Below are 15,929 nucleotides of genomic sequence, written 5' to 3'. Positions count from 1 at the left end.
AAATCTAAATAAAGGTTCAATTGGAATGAATGGTTTCATTGAAATGATACTGAAGTGATACTGATGAAAATTGACACATAAAATTTTTATTTCAATTGCATTATTAAAATACCTGTGTTCTTAGCGTAGTTCATGTCTTTGATCTGCCATAAGTGCCAGAGAAGGGTATTGGAGTGGTGCAGTACAGCAATACGCAACCCATCAATTAATGCTTTTATCTGGGGAATTCAATGAGATGTTTTAAAGTGTGTTACAATTACTTGTCACTTTTTATTTTTTAGCTCCTGGATAAGTTCCTTGGTTGATGATATGACTATATTCTTGAAAAACAGATATTTAAATTTCATTACAATGTTTCATGGATACAAAATACAATTCTTGATAGGGCTCCCGAATTTGTATAACATTACACTAACACGAGTGGCACCAGTTCTTTGACTGTCAACTCTTTTGGGGCTGAGCACATTATCATTAATTTACACAGTTTACAGAGAGAGTGTTGCGCTATGCAGGTATCGTGATTCTACTGAATATCTGCTGTCACTTATCCTGCCTCCTTCTCCAAAACAATTGAAATTTTAATCACTCATTCTTATCCGTCAGGATGGTACATTTTAAAAATAGACTAGGTGATGCTTTTTAAATCCAAAAGAAAAAAGTATTAGTTTGTATGGTGTTTCCCATGCATGCAGTAAGGCTTATGCTTTCTGTGGCAAGTTCCTTACATATGGCACCACACTGCACAAAAAAGTTTAAAAAGGAGCACACTTCATAAAAGAACATACCCACTGTATATGTGAGCTTTACATTACATATATGTAAATAATGTCTGCCTTATTGTATTACAGCTCATTTGCTAAAGCATGGTTGTAAAAGGACAGCTTTATTTTTAACACCAAGAACAGTTTTCATCCGAGTGTATCCACTACAAGTATACTGTATCGTAAATATTTTGACCTCAACCAGATCAAATGGGAACCTCTAAATATGTTCACGTACCTATTTAGTTTTTGCCTTGCTGCATATTCTTCTGCTTAAAATTACCCTCCACTGAGAAGATTAAGTTTGAATTCCGACATTTGCTGCTTCACTGTGTTTAACATTTTGTTATGTAAACTACATTACTGTCTCCTTTATGATTGTAATTCTGAGAAAGCAACATTATTAGTATTTTCTTCATTTTATTTATCATTATGCTCTTGTGGACTGTAACATGCAGAAAATATTTAAACTATTATATTTTATGTTTTATATTTACAAAAATGTGATAAATGCTTTATAATATTAATGTGTGTATGTCACAGTTTCAAAGCAAGACTATGTTAATCCATTCAATGATGGAGGGCGCTAGAGACTATCCACTGAGTGCAAGACAAGAATTAATTGCAGGGCACAGTCACACATTCACTCATGGTGTCACATGTTAGCGTTGCCAGTTAAACTAACCTGCAGTTTGTTTAATTGTGAGAGAAAAAAAAGGTACCCAGCAAAACATCCACACAGGTGGTGAACAGGCCAGAATTGAAACCCAGGGAAGGAAGCTTAAGGTGGCATATGTAAAAGCAACCCACGGCTCATCACATCCATATTGTTGCATGAGAAGATATTACAATGTAAAAATAAACAAAGTGGCAGTAGCAGGAGTCTGCTGCAGAGCAAACCTGCTGAAACTTCTCATATGAATTATCTCATTTTTTTTTTAATGAATGTTTTTAGAATACTTAATATCAAAGCAGTATGATTCCTTCTATTCTTCTAGAATCAGAGCACAGCATCAGTTATTCTACAGAGGTACTGAGAAGGCAATTCTTGTAGTTAACAGTTGAGTACTTTAATCAAACTTAAGTTCTGAATATTACAATTCAATTCAAACAAGTTCAGTCAGACCTATTAATACATGCTTAGTTTCTCATCCTCCGAGTACATACTTTTAAGATAACCAAGAAACAAACTCAAAATACTTGTTGAATGGTTTGCTTGTACTGTTCATTCTCAGGTGTGTCTTTGAAGCCGATACTGATCTATAATTCCATTGTATGTCAGGGATTGTTGTCTAAAAGCTGAAACATTAAACTGTTAAGTACAAAGTCACCACTTTGATCCATACCTCTTAGTTACTAGATCAGCCTTAGCAAGTGTCTTAAACTGCATGTGCTCCAGATAAAAGATGAATATAGACAAGTGAATTATAGAGTTGTATTTTGGGATGATGTTGACTACAGAAAGGCATGACATAAAATAAAGGTTGTTTGATTTAAATTAAAAATAATAAATAATAATATGCAGGTAGGATTGCGTTATAGTTTATCAGCATCAGGTGGTACCCTAAAATCCCAGAATTGTAGAAAATCAGCACTACTACTTGAACCCTAATGCTTATAACTTAAAATGTCAGTTTGGTTTATTGGCATTCAATTAAGAATCTGAATCGTGAACTTCAAAACTAATCTGCAACCTGATAAAATTAATGATTTCTCAGTTTCATTTACTGTGCCAGCTTAACTTTGCAAGAAAAAAAACCACTCCTTTTATGGCATGTATTGTTGTTTTCTGTATGATGATGGACATTATGAACAACACATGTGACACATTATCACTGAATACTTTATTACTGTGACAGCATTCTTCTCTTTAGCCAAGTCAGAGGTTTTCTTCTTTTTTATATTTTTTGTATGTATTTGAGATTTGAGGATGATTGTTATTGTTGTTTGTTATAATATTTATATATTTCTTGAGGTTCTATAAAAGCAAAATTTCACCCTCGGGACAAGTACTATCCATCTATCTATTTATCTGTCTGTCATTTGAACTCAATATTATACAACAATTAATTAATACATCTAAATAATGCAAATTATTGTCAGTAGCAAGGATTGTACAATATCACGGAGTGCACCCATATAAGATTTACGGATTGTGGAATAAGCGCTCTGTTGGCACTGACCCGACATAGACTGACACAAGAGGCACGTAAAAATTAACAAAAAGATTTATTTTCTTCACCTGTGGGCCATGTCTTCCCCGTGTCCCACAGGCACAACACAGTCCCCAAAACCACACACAAAAGAAAAACAACACCACAAAACACTCTTCTTTCTCCTCCTCCCGACTCTGGCGCCCAGAGTGGTGACTGTTGGCTCCTTTTATAGCACACCTGGAAGTGCTGCAGGTACTCGCTGACCTACTTCCGGGTGTGGATGCGCTCCCGCCCAGACGGGCTCGTTAAGCCGTGCAACTCCACCTGGCAGTAGCCATGGAGCCCAAAAGGAATGAGCTCCGGTGTTCCAAAATTGTGGCCCCGATCCAAGTGTTCCAGGGGATGTGGCTGCTCCCCCGGATCTAGTGTCAAAGGGGTGTCCAGGCCGGGACCACAGGAGATGGCAAGTTGCAGCAAAAGGGATGAATGTCACCATTATTGATCAATTTACATATCTCATCTATATTTCCACTTACAGTATTGAGCATAGTACAAAAGACAGAATATTAAAGTTAACAAAACATTTTTTCCCATGAAACTAGAGAAGAAGGGAGCTCCTTTTACATGAAATCTTTGTTCTAATTTCTTTATTTACAATTAATAAACAGGACATAGAAACACAGAAAGCACATTTGTACAATAACAGACATGTTAAACAAACTAACTGAACTGGAAAATAAGAACTTAAGTTTAAACAAACAAGAGTAGACCATTAATCGACCAGATTACTTTGGATTTTAGACATAATTTTCCCAATGGCCCAGTTTCCTAAACCATAAATATTTTAAAGAAAAATTAGCAAAATAGTTACAAGCTTAATTTGTAGATTTTGACTGTCTTATATAGACCAAATTTCATAACAGTCATATTAAGTTGTAAATTCAGTTGGAGATGCTGTAAGGTTTTTGTGGTGACACATCTCTCCACTCAGAATATGCTACTCTACAGTATTTTCTCTTTAAAGCAGGATGTTTTGAGGATGTAATGTCAGAGAAAATATTCTGTAAATAAAGAAAAGCCTTGAGACATCACTACAAATAAAATTTAAGATGGATGTCCTTTATCTACACCAAGTGGTGGAATTTCAACAAGTGAGCTGTCAAGCTCCATTTGTAAAATTAACAGAGCAATCTCTTATCATTTAGGTTCATTTACATAACATTCAATTATATTTAAATTTACACCAATCCATACACAGATAAATTGTATATATTTTAATAATATCCCTAATGTATTAAGTATAATCTAAAGGTACCAAATTAGTTAAACATATTAAAGGTGTTTGACACACACATTTGTTTCAGAAGATAAGTTTCTTATTTATAAATTATTTAAAAAGTAAAATATATTTAATTATAATTATCTAATCATTCCCTAGTGCTGTCTTTTACAAGAATGATAATTTAACATTTTTATGCTTAACTCTGAATGGGATTGAACTTGACTTAATTTTGTGTAGTGTTACTTTATTCTCTTAACCACACAAACTATTTTTCCACCCTTCAATAAATTCCAGATACAGTGCTACATATTCTTTGTTAATGTATATATTTAAAGAGTACAGTTTGTGTGCTGTACAATATACTGTAACAATGTTCAGTGACCTCACAAATAACAGCAACACTTGCCACCTAAGATATACCGTATAACATTTTTAGCTCAACTGTTTACGTTGCTTTTTGTTCAACTCATGGGACTGATGGCCCAAATGATAAGGTCCAGTTCAAACTCATGAATGTGCCAGCGGTGTCTATAGCATGAAAAAGTGAACAGCCATTAAATGTGCAGTAAAAGCCGTACTCCAACAGATAACAGCAACATTAGTTGCCTGAGCATGTGTTGTTCTTGTTTAGCAAGTATGGTAATTTGTTTGTCTGTTTGTAAACTGGAGTTATGGAAGGAAAATCCTCCAATCTGGACTACAAATAAAAGAAAAAACTAAGGGGCAATTTGAAGAACTGGATGAGCTACAATGTGCAAAGAGAATGAAACTAATACAAAGTACAAAAAGTTGTAAAACGGGCAACAAAGTTCCATATAACAGGAGAAGGAGCTGATGAGATTTTCTTAAAGGTTAGTGAAAATAAAAGGGACAATTACATACACCCCAAAGGGAAGTGCTTTAGGAGACTGGGTGGAATTTCTGTAAAAACACACTGAGGAATGAGAAGAGCATTTCCAAAATGTAAGACATGTAACATAGTTTACAGGTAAGAATAAAGAAATTGAAATTATTCAACAGGTTCAGGAGTAGAAGAGCAAAAGAGAAGGGTTAATGGTTTTGATAGAAAGCACCTATAGATGCCACCCATGTTTGGAATAACATAAAATCAAAGTTGCTCCCAGTGTGAAAGCTATGGGGGGCACAGTGCCCCAAACCCCACACACAATACACAATAAAGTCCAGGGTACAAAACAATGAAGATGTATACAAAAATACGTCATTGTAATAATTATACATGCCGTCTCTGCTCTCTATTCTTCTCACTGTTCTCCAACACTGCTATTCCTCCAAGATGAGTGTTGCCTGTCTCCGTTTCCATCTCTGTCTCGCCTGGGAAAGACAGTGTGGTCTCTTTTATTGAGGACCCGGGAGTATTTGCTAGAGTTTCACCCAGTGGAAGCATTTCCATGTCATATGGAAGTAGCAAAGAATAGGGAGTGTAATTCCCTGCAGCACCCCTAATGGAACCCACAGACCCCAGCAGGGTTGCACTACCTGACTACAATTATTGACACTGAGACCCAGTGATGCTGCCACCTGGTGCAAGGAGGAAGACAATAAACTATATATATTCTCCCCTGTCCTTCCATGTTATGGATGTCCCTCATATAGCCCCTCCCTCAGCTGTTTCCTGTAGGGTGGGGCGATATGTCCCATGAGGGATATACTGTTCAGTCCATGACTCTAGTCTGAAATAGAAAAACAACAGGAGGATACATCATTCTGACATTACCTTCTGGCCGCGTTATGTGTGGCATACGGGCAATGTCTCCACCCACGTCTCATGTAATGGCCTTCATAGCCTGCAAGCAACGAAGCAGGAGGGAAATTCTGGTCCCTTTCTTGGCTCTATGAGGTTTGATTCGACCCTTCGAATCCTCTTGGCTGGACTAATCATGGCACTTGGTTCAAAGAGCTTTCTTACTGGACTGACAGGAGAATCGGCCATCTTCTCGAGGTCCTCCTTTCTAATCTGGGGTACAAGGACAGTCTGAGTTACACTATGAGGTAAAGCAGCAGCCCATGTTGTCTGCACCCCATTTGTTTTACACTTAACTGCTTTTGGATTCGTAGGGTGTTGAATAGTTAGGATATGGGTATTGGGAAGTTGGTTCTTTGAATCCTCTAGGAACTCGGTGAGCGTCTAAGATGATAGGAATCAAAGGTAATTTAAATAAAACCCTAAAAAATAATGTGTATGCATGCCTTTGCTTAGTGGTCTTAGAAAAAAACTGGAGATGATCTAGAAGTTCCACCTATTTTCGACCAGTACTTCATTGATTTTGTACTTGCTGTACTCTTGCACTGTTTACCCTGCTCTTGAGTTAATAATGTGTTGTAATGTTGTTGGTTCCTGTAAAGAGCCTCTTAATGGTCTGTGCTACTAACTGACTTTCATAAAATAAAAATTGATTTCTTGTTACATAAAAGAGAGAAAGATCTATACACTAATAAAAGCACTGATCTTTAAATATAGTACCATCAGCTGTATATAACTGCATACTACAAATGATTTCAGGCTCTTCTTGTTGCTATCTTATATATTTCCAAGAGTCTGCCACCATGTTGATCACACCTGCAGTGGACTTGCTGTACTGTGTGTGTGTCTGCAAACCACCTGTAATAAAAAGAACAGTTTTCCTGGTGCTTTCCTTTTATTGTGATATGCTGACATCCTTAGAAGGTGATAAAAAATGTCATCAAACAATTTGCTGTTTTACAGTCAAGAGAATGCCAGAAATAATAGAGTAGGAGCTACAATACACTGTAATTGTTTAAAAGGCTTAATATAATTAGTGTGGAACTGCAGTCACTTACAGTACAAGAGATCGCATTAGCAAGTGAAACAAAAGGATGAGGGCACAAAAGGGATTCTTGCAAATGCATGTATGGATTAATCACTGTAATTTATTTATTGATCCAAGAGTCTAGTTTTCAATGCCTGCCTAGACAGGCTGTCACCATGGCATCTTTTCAAATGATAAAGGGAGAATGATCTATTAATACATGGGTTTATTTTTTTTCCTATTGATTTATTGCCATTACAACTGTCTTAAAAAGAGAAAGCTTAATCCAGCAACATTACAATACCAATGAATACAGTACAGTGGCAATCAATTGCCTTTTGCCTTTTCCTTTTGCTAATTACTTTGCCAATGCGATCACTTCTTTACCCCTGATTGTTTCCTGTTGGCGCAGATATATTTATAGAAAGACAGATAGGTAAAGACTGTGGTGATAAGACTGCGATAATTACACTATGCCAAGTCTCTTTGAAATGTGAAAAGCTCACATGCATTGCTATTTGAATTCATTGGCTCTCTGCATGAGCAAGGAAAAGTGAGGGCCTATTTAATTTCTCACTGAATACAAATGATTTCCTATATATTTGGATGTGTTCTGTTTGGCTTGCCACTTCATGGTATACTGAGATTGCATATAAAAGTTTTGATAACAGCAACAGGATAATAATAAAAAAAAACGAGTTGCCATGGTTTATTGTTGTATATGGAGTATAACATATAAAATACAAAAAAAATAAAGTGTCTCTGATCACAACAAAAATCAGGGACATAATTTTAATTGAATGACTTCTTTGAATCTCCAAAATGAAATAGTTTGAGTCTGATAACTTATTTGTTATTTTGCTAAACTTCAAAAAGACAGAGTTTGATTAACTTGACTTCATATCCCTCAAACATTTATATATTCATTGCCACTGAATAGAGTATTATCATCAAAATGTACTTGTACTTTAATATAGCTGCTTTACATGTACAGTCTTAACTACATGCAAACATAAGCAGACCAAACAGTTCTCTTAAGCCTTAAATACATCTGTGCCAATCACCAAAGCAGATACCCGCTCACCACACTATTTTCTTTTTGAAAATGGCTTTTCTCAGCCACTAACCCCTGTGGGAGTATGGAAAGCACCCACATCAGGGTATCTTAATGCTATAATCCCTCCTCGATCGCGGGGGCTGTGTTCCAGAACCCCCCGCGGAAGGTGAAAATCCGCGAAGTAGAAACCATATGTTTATATGGTTATTTTTATATTGTCATGCTTGGGTCACAGATTTGCACAGAAACACAGGAGGTTGTAGAGAGACAGGAACTTTATTCAAAGACTGCAAATAAACATTTGTCTCTTTTTCAAAAGTTTAAACTGTGCTCCATGACAAGACAGAGATGACAGTTCCGTCTCACAATTAAAAGAATGCAAACATATCTTCCTCTTCAAAGGAGTGCGCATCAGGAGCAGAGAATGTCAGAGAGAGAGAGAGAAAAAAGCAAACAAAAATCAATAGGGCTGTTTGGCTTTTAAGTATGTGAAGCACCACCGGACAAAGCAGCTGCAAGGATGTACAATGTAAAGGTAGTCTTTCAGCATTTTTTAGAGGAGTGTCTGTATCCTCTAGGCCAGTGTGCGAACAGCCCCTCTGCTCACACCCCCTCCGTCAGGAGCAGAGAATGTCAGAGAGAGAGAGAGAGAGAAAAACAAACAATCAAAAATCAATAGGAGCCCTTCGAGCTTTTAAGTATGCGAAGCACCGTGCGGAAAGCATATCACTTGATAAAGCGGCCATCTGTAAGCCCAGCAAGGAAGAGAGCAATGTGAAGGTAATCTTTCAGCATTTTTTGAGGAGCGGCCGTATCCTCTAGGGATGCGAACAGCCCCCGTGCTCACAATATAGTTGAGGAGTTTTATTTAATACGTAATATGCGCTCTGGTTGGGTAGCTTCTCAGCCATCTGCCAATAGCGTCCCTTGTATGAAATCAACTAGGCAAACCAACTGAGGAAGCATGTACCAGAAATTAAAAGACCCATTGTCCGCAGAAATCCGCGAACCAGCAAAAAAATCCATGATATATATTTAAATATGCCTACATATAAAATCCGCGATAGAGTGAAGCCGTGAAAGTCGAAGTGCGATATAGCGAGGGATTACTGTACCTTGACCCAATCAAACCATATAAAATCAATATTACTCTAAAGCAAAATTAGTAAAACCAGTAGTAGCAAAATATATTTAAAAAGATTATTTTAAGGATACTTTTTGAAAGGATACAGATAATGGTGAAGTTGAATCTTTTAAAGTTTGGGAGCATAGCTGCTTCAGATTTTTCTTCAGTCTGCAGAGTCGTGTATCTTTGCGAATGCAGACTTTTTGTCTGGGTACTCTTCTTACTTTTGCTCTTCTTTGTTCCCCTTTTTATGCACAGCATGCATCCCACTTAAAAAGACCTTTCTTCTCCTAGATTTAACAATAATTACATGAATAATCAATAATCTTAAAATTACTGTCATGTTTGAATTACATCAATGTTTTCCTTCCCATGCTGATGTCTTTTCTGGTCCTAATTACTCCAGGCTAATAAATTCCAAAAATATGTCTAACATTCTGTTTTTTTTTTATTTTAAAAGAATGACCTAAAGGTACAAAGTTCAAATCAATAAAGATATACAGTTTAAATCTAAACATTGCAGTCATTTAAGAGATATTTTAATACAGCAGTTTGTGTGAGAAAAGATTTAGTATGCAGCAGTCTGTAGGGCATTATGGTGTGTTTGATAGGACTGTAATCAATCTTAGTTCACAGAGAATTTGTTTTAAAACAAGGTAATAGTTCATGTATCCTGATTGCTGTCTGTTTAATGAATGTTCATTTTATGACATTACCAGTAAACCCCCGATTCTCTAAAGAATCGCAAATCTAAGAATGGCAATTACTTTCTGTTCCCTCCAATCTTTGTAGGGATGAAAAATCATGGAGGGTGGGAGCGTCCTGGGAAAGTTGTCATTTAATTAAATAAATTTATTTGTACTTAAGCTGTTTCTTTTTGGAGCCGTGACTCCTTTGGTTCTGGTGTTTCAGAAGCACGTTGTAGGTGCCTTCGTTCATTGTTTTTATCCATGCAGTCTCGTTTTTGTTTTTCTATGGGTGTGTTGTTAGCTAGAAGTCGTTTGCTGTTAGGAATCATAATTGAACTTACTTTTAACACTGAATTAGGCGTCTAGTTATTCTATGTCTATGTTTAAATATGTCACCATGGCAACTTGTTGGCATGCACGCTTTACCTCAAGTTTAGTTTACAGGTTGTGTTGTGTTGTTTGGGCGCCACTTACTGACTTTGGGAAGCCACTGGGTTTGACTCTTGGGTGCTGTGCGAGTGCACGTGCGCTTTTGGCACGGGTTGCTTCTGGCATCCGTGCATATATACAACCTTCATAAACATTACTAAACGAAGGTTTTATATACGGTGGTGTGCGTGTTTGGGCGGCGGTTGTCTTGTGACCTGAAGTTTAGTTTACAGGTTGTGTTGTGTTGTTTGGGCGCTACCTACTGAGTCTGGGAAGCCACTGGGTTTGACTCTGGGGCACTGAGTCGCTGAGTCGCAGTGCGCGTGCGCTTCGATGCATCTGGCGTCCGGCGTCCGGCGTCCTGCATCCATGAATACATACAACCTTTGTTTAGTAATATAGATAACTGAGAAATAAAATTTGTAGTTCCAACTTGTATTTGTATTAAATATTTGAAGTCCAAGTTCCTATTTTATACATTGTTTAATAGTGATGATTGAACCCTGCAGAGTTTGTTTCTCTGTGATTTCAGTGCAATCTCATAAATATGTATTGAATTCTGAATTCTGCTATATGCATTCAAATCAATGGGGAAGAAGGAAGTGGACTAATCTTCAGTGGATTATAATGGTGCAATGGTCTTGCAGGTATTCCTGAGGGTTAGGGATGCGTCTGCCAACTATGCTGGATCAATTATTGTGGCCAAAAATGTGACCTGAGCTGTGAGTAGCCAGTGCTAACTACTGTGTCATCATGCCTCAAACAACAAAAGACACAGATGGAACAAGTACCACAAACAAAACACAACAAATGGTCACAAACTAGCTATATGCAAATAAATATAGATCATTGTGCTGACAGCATTGCAATCTTGGGGCACACATTGGGTATGCTACGAAGTGGTAGCATTGCACAGCCAGTGCACAGGGGTCAGTGTTATATATCAATATAGCTGTACTCATTTTGGTCAACTCATATACCACTTATGGCATATGGCCGGGGCCCTTGCCCAGCCGGGACGCTTCTACACTGGAATGAATTGGGGAAAGAACATATCCAGAGAATTATCTCCCCTGGAGCACTAGGTGACAGCTCCCCTGGGTTGCAGCAGTACCTTGGACTCCCACTGGACTCCATGGGAGTTGGAGTTTGGCACAGTCCTGTTTGGTCCTGTGGGCGCAGCCAGGGGTTTCTGCAGCTACTGCTGAGCCCTTTATTGCAGCACTTATGCCACACCTGGAAGTGCTGCTAGAAGAAGGTCATCAAGCACCTAGAGCACTTCTGGGTGCCTTATAAAAGGAGCCAGTGGCCACTACTCTGTGAGCCAGAGTAGGGAGGAAGTGAGCAAAGCTTGCCAGAAGGAGTGGAGGTGGAAGGAGAAGGAGAAACGGAGAAGTGCTGTGTGCTTTTTTATTGTGCTTGGTGCCTTGTACTGTGCTGTATAAGGTGGGAAGCAAAAGTGCTACCCCACTGAAATAAAGTCTGTGTTTTGTGTCTCTGTCTGTTTTGTCAGGTGTTTGGGGAGCTGTGCGCCCCCTGGTGTCCACACCCTCAAAAAAAAATACTGCAGGTTATTTTTTTTTAAACGCAGGTGGGATCGAAACCCGGCAGATCATGACAACACACATGCATGAAGCAGCTTGGCAACGATCTTACAGTAGGCATGCATAAAAACTCTGTGTATGGCTGCTACAGCTCTCTTATGTTACTCTGGTCTCAGAAAGCATCATGGGGAGCTGGGATAATATTCACCTAAGCTGTCTGGAAAATATTTGACGAACACATCATATTCGCTCTGAAAGAAATTTTAATGATGAACGCTGTTCTTTAATTCCTAGTTCATTATTGTGAGTTTGAGCATTTATTAAAATAACACTGATACGGTGTATTTCTATTCTCATACACAAAGTATTATTAGTTGGTTATGCAGGAAAATTTTTCTGTACCAATTTGTCTCACTTTCTTCAACACCATGAAGATCTCAAAGCAATTTCTGCTTTTACGTGTACAAAGGAAGGATTGTTCAGACTGATTTACAAAAAGCAATATACACAATTTAGATTAGATATTTAAATAGATTTATTTGAACTGAATTATTAGGTCATTCTCACCATCTACTGTTTTCTGCTTATTGCCATAAGCACATATCCTTTTAACATTCTTTAATGTGAAATTTTTTAGGTCATGCTCCAAACATGTTTAAATAATATCCTCATTACACCTAAATATCTAAGAATTCAACTTTGTAAACAGATTGCATTTATTAGTTATGGCACTTTAATTAACTGATGTAGTGATAATATTTTTGAATATAATGTTTAACCATTCAGCTTGATTTATAGTGGAATTATTTGGAATGCTATAGTTCAAAAGTTTGCTTATTTTTCATACTTTGTAATGCTTTAAATAGTGCCTCATTTGTAAAACCAGAGCTGTATAGCTTACAGTGCTGTATAAGAAAATATTTTCTTACTTCTTTGCTTCAGTAAGGATGTAGACAAGACTCTTTACAAAGAATGTTTATACCTTTACTTCACATAATTTATAAGAAATAGCATATTTGACGGTAAAGATAGATAGATTGCGAAATGAGTAAAATGTGAAATATGCAGTGATTGAAACTGTTGATAGGCACATTAATTTCAATCAACAAATGCATTTCTATCAGTTTTATAGCAGCATAAAAATAAAAGAAGAAAGAGTAAACTGACCATGTCATATGAGATAATTCTTTATTTCTTGTAGTTCAATACAAAGTAACGTAGAATTTTAAATTAATTTCCATTGTTTTATTCAACTGATCAGTAAGATCCTTCACTGAAGGTGCAATATATTATAAATGACATGTAGAGCGTTTTTCTCCTCAATAAAAGCACTTACCGTATCTACAAGAAGCATTAGAAATGTAATAGTACCAATATACATGAAATAATGTGTGATCACCCTCTTTAATTAATGTAGGCTTAATTAAACACATTACTAATTAAGCCATAAATAATGACAAGGTGTGCACTTATGCTAAGATAATTGTACACCTTGGGTGCTGTGTGGCCCAAGGCAATCAACTAACCAGTTTGTAAGATAAGTAAACAGTGTGCATTTTAATGTAATAAAAATACATTGCATGTGCAATATTAATGAATGTCTCTTTAGTATTTAAAATATTTATTTGGGTTTTGTTCTCCAGTCATCAAAGAAGATGAAAAAGTAAAATATATTTTTGACATTTACATTGTAACTGATCAGTTCATCTTATATTTGCTTCATGCCAGTTCAATAAATTACATCACAACAAGGGCAGCCTAACCACTGTTTAGGTTCACAGATGGTAATCAAGGAGTTTATTGAAAACAACACGGAGCAGTTATAAATTATATGCTGATAACATGTTATTATATTAGAATGTAACATGTTAGACAATCAGGTAGTAATCTGCTCAGTTACGTGTCTAAGCAGAGTAGTAATAATAATTATAATCTTACAGAACAAGTTACAAGTTAGGCTTTCTTAGCATTTTCTCAACAAGAGGTTGTCTGGTTTTGCCACACACATTTTTTCTACCAAATGCATAGGCTTTTATTTGCCATGTTATTGGATTGTATGTGTATTGTTTCACAGAATTGTTAATCATTTACTATACAGCCATATAATCTGGCAACTTTTTTGTGGTGTGATGCTTTCTTTGAAGCACATATTTGGTACACATAAGTAGGTCACTAGGATGTGGTTAGAACACTGATATTAATTCTCCTGCTTTTCACTGAATAATACACTTCATAACATAAATAAAAGGAGGTGTGGTCATCTCATGAGTTCTAGTCTTAAATTATTAATTATTTAGTAAACATTTTTGTCCATGTTTGCATGTTGTCCACGTCATCCCATTTTTCAAAGCAACGCAGTCGAAGTTGACCAGTGACTCCTCATTGGCTTTTTGTAAATAAATGTGCTTTGCAATGGACTGGGACATCATCCATGCATGGCTTTCCCCGCTTTGTACCTAAACCAGCTGAGACTCCAGCCTCACCAACTGTGTTTTGTAAATGAAGGGTTTCAGAAAATAAATAACTCATAATGAGACTCCTGTATTTTTTCTTGCTGGTTAGCTACTGTATATTCACAGAGTTAAATGTATTCATAACATGTTGATATAGGTAAATGTATCATAAAGTGTTTAATATGGTACTAAAACAAGAATTTTTCTATCATATTACACATTAAAGAAATGTAGCTTATATTCAGATGTATACTGCTGTCAACTTGGTTCTTCTATATTTTTCTTGTTTTAATGAAGAATTGATTTATCTTTAGATTTAAACAAAAATACCTCTACATGTCAACATGCAGCCTGTTGAATATAATTTATTCCAAGATTAAATAAATAAATGGGCAACTATGAAATAAATAATCACCTAAAAAAGCATGAGACACCATACCTAAATCTATCATTAAATTGTGAAAAAAATTACAATTTAAAGGTCATCTAATTATTAAGAAATAAAATTTCATTATTTTGTATTGGTTCAGTAAAGCAGTTTGAAGCCTTTCATTTATTTGTTACAGGTTTTATTTCAAAATGGCCTTATTTTTAAAGATTGTTTGTATTTTAATAATTGGACTTTGCCTTGTAGCGCCTTTCCAAATGCTACCATTTCTTTCAAATACTTCTTTTCTTTATGGTTTCATCACTTGTCAAGCAAGACAAAGACCAATAAGCTGAACCTGTTCCAATTGGAAAATATTGTGTTGTTGATTAGTTTTTCCAGATTATATGCAATTGATTACCAAGGATCTTTAGTTCTCCTTGTACTCAAACTAGTAGTTTAGAGTTGGTATAGTTAGTTTAGCAGATAAAATAGAAAAATATAATTTAGCGTATGATGCTGTTTTGGGACACATTGACTATATGCTGGAAATGTTTAGATGGTTTGGTACTTTTCAAAATGTTAACACAAATGAAGAAGTCATTAGTAATTTAAGACTGACTTAGCAACGTGTCTGCCTATGATGAAATGATTTAGACACATATTAATGTTGAATGCTTGTGTTTGGAAATTTCAAGTGACCTTCTAAACATTGCAGACAGTGCTCAATCTGTGTTAAACTACTGAAAACCTCTTTAACATGAACATTTAATATGAACATTTTGAAAAGAATTTACCCAAGTGAGTATTCCCAGTATATCATTAATTCATCCTAAAATCATCATATTGGGGGTGTCAGACTGATCTTCAGATAGACGGGGCTAAAGGCCTTAGGGAAAGTGAACCATTAGACAGGATTAGGCCTCTCCTTCATTCAGCAATCCTCGAGAACATTCAAGTAGACAGATGAATCTTTCAGAGAGTAGATAAATAGCAGCCCCATTCAGAAGTTGTTGTTGGTGGATCATGGAGTGGGAAACAGAGACATAAACATAGAATGTGATGGTGAGAAGGAGAGATTGGATATACCAGAACCATTACAATTATGAAGGTAAGAGTGCAAGACTAGCATCTTGTGCTGGGTGTGTATTTGTTGTTTTACGAGGTGTTTCTCATTGATTGTACAAATGCGAAAGTGTAACTAGGTCTAGGCATTTAAAGTGCAATTTACCTTTTCTTCTTATACAATTTATTTTTATTCAGTTAACATGCTTAT

The sequence above is a fragment of the Erpetoichthys calabaricus genome, chromosome 4, assembly GCF_900747795.2.
Source record: "Erpetoichthys calabaricus chromosome 4, fErpCal1.3, whole genome shotgun sequence".
NCBI lineage: Eukaryota > Metazoa > Chordata > Cladistia > Polypteriformes > Polypteridae > Erpetoichthys > Erpetoichthys calabaricus.
Note: the sequence above shows the minus strand (reverse complement) of the source record.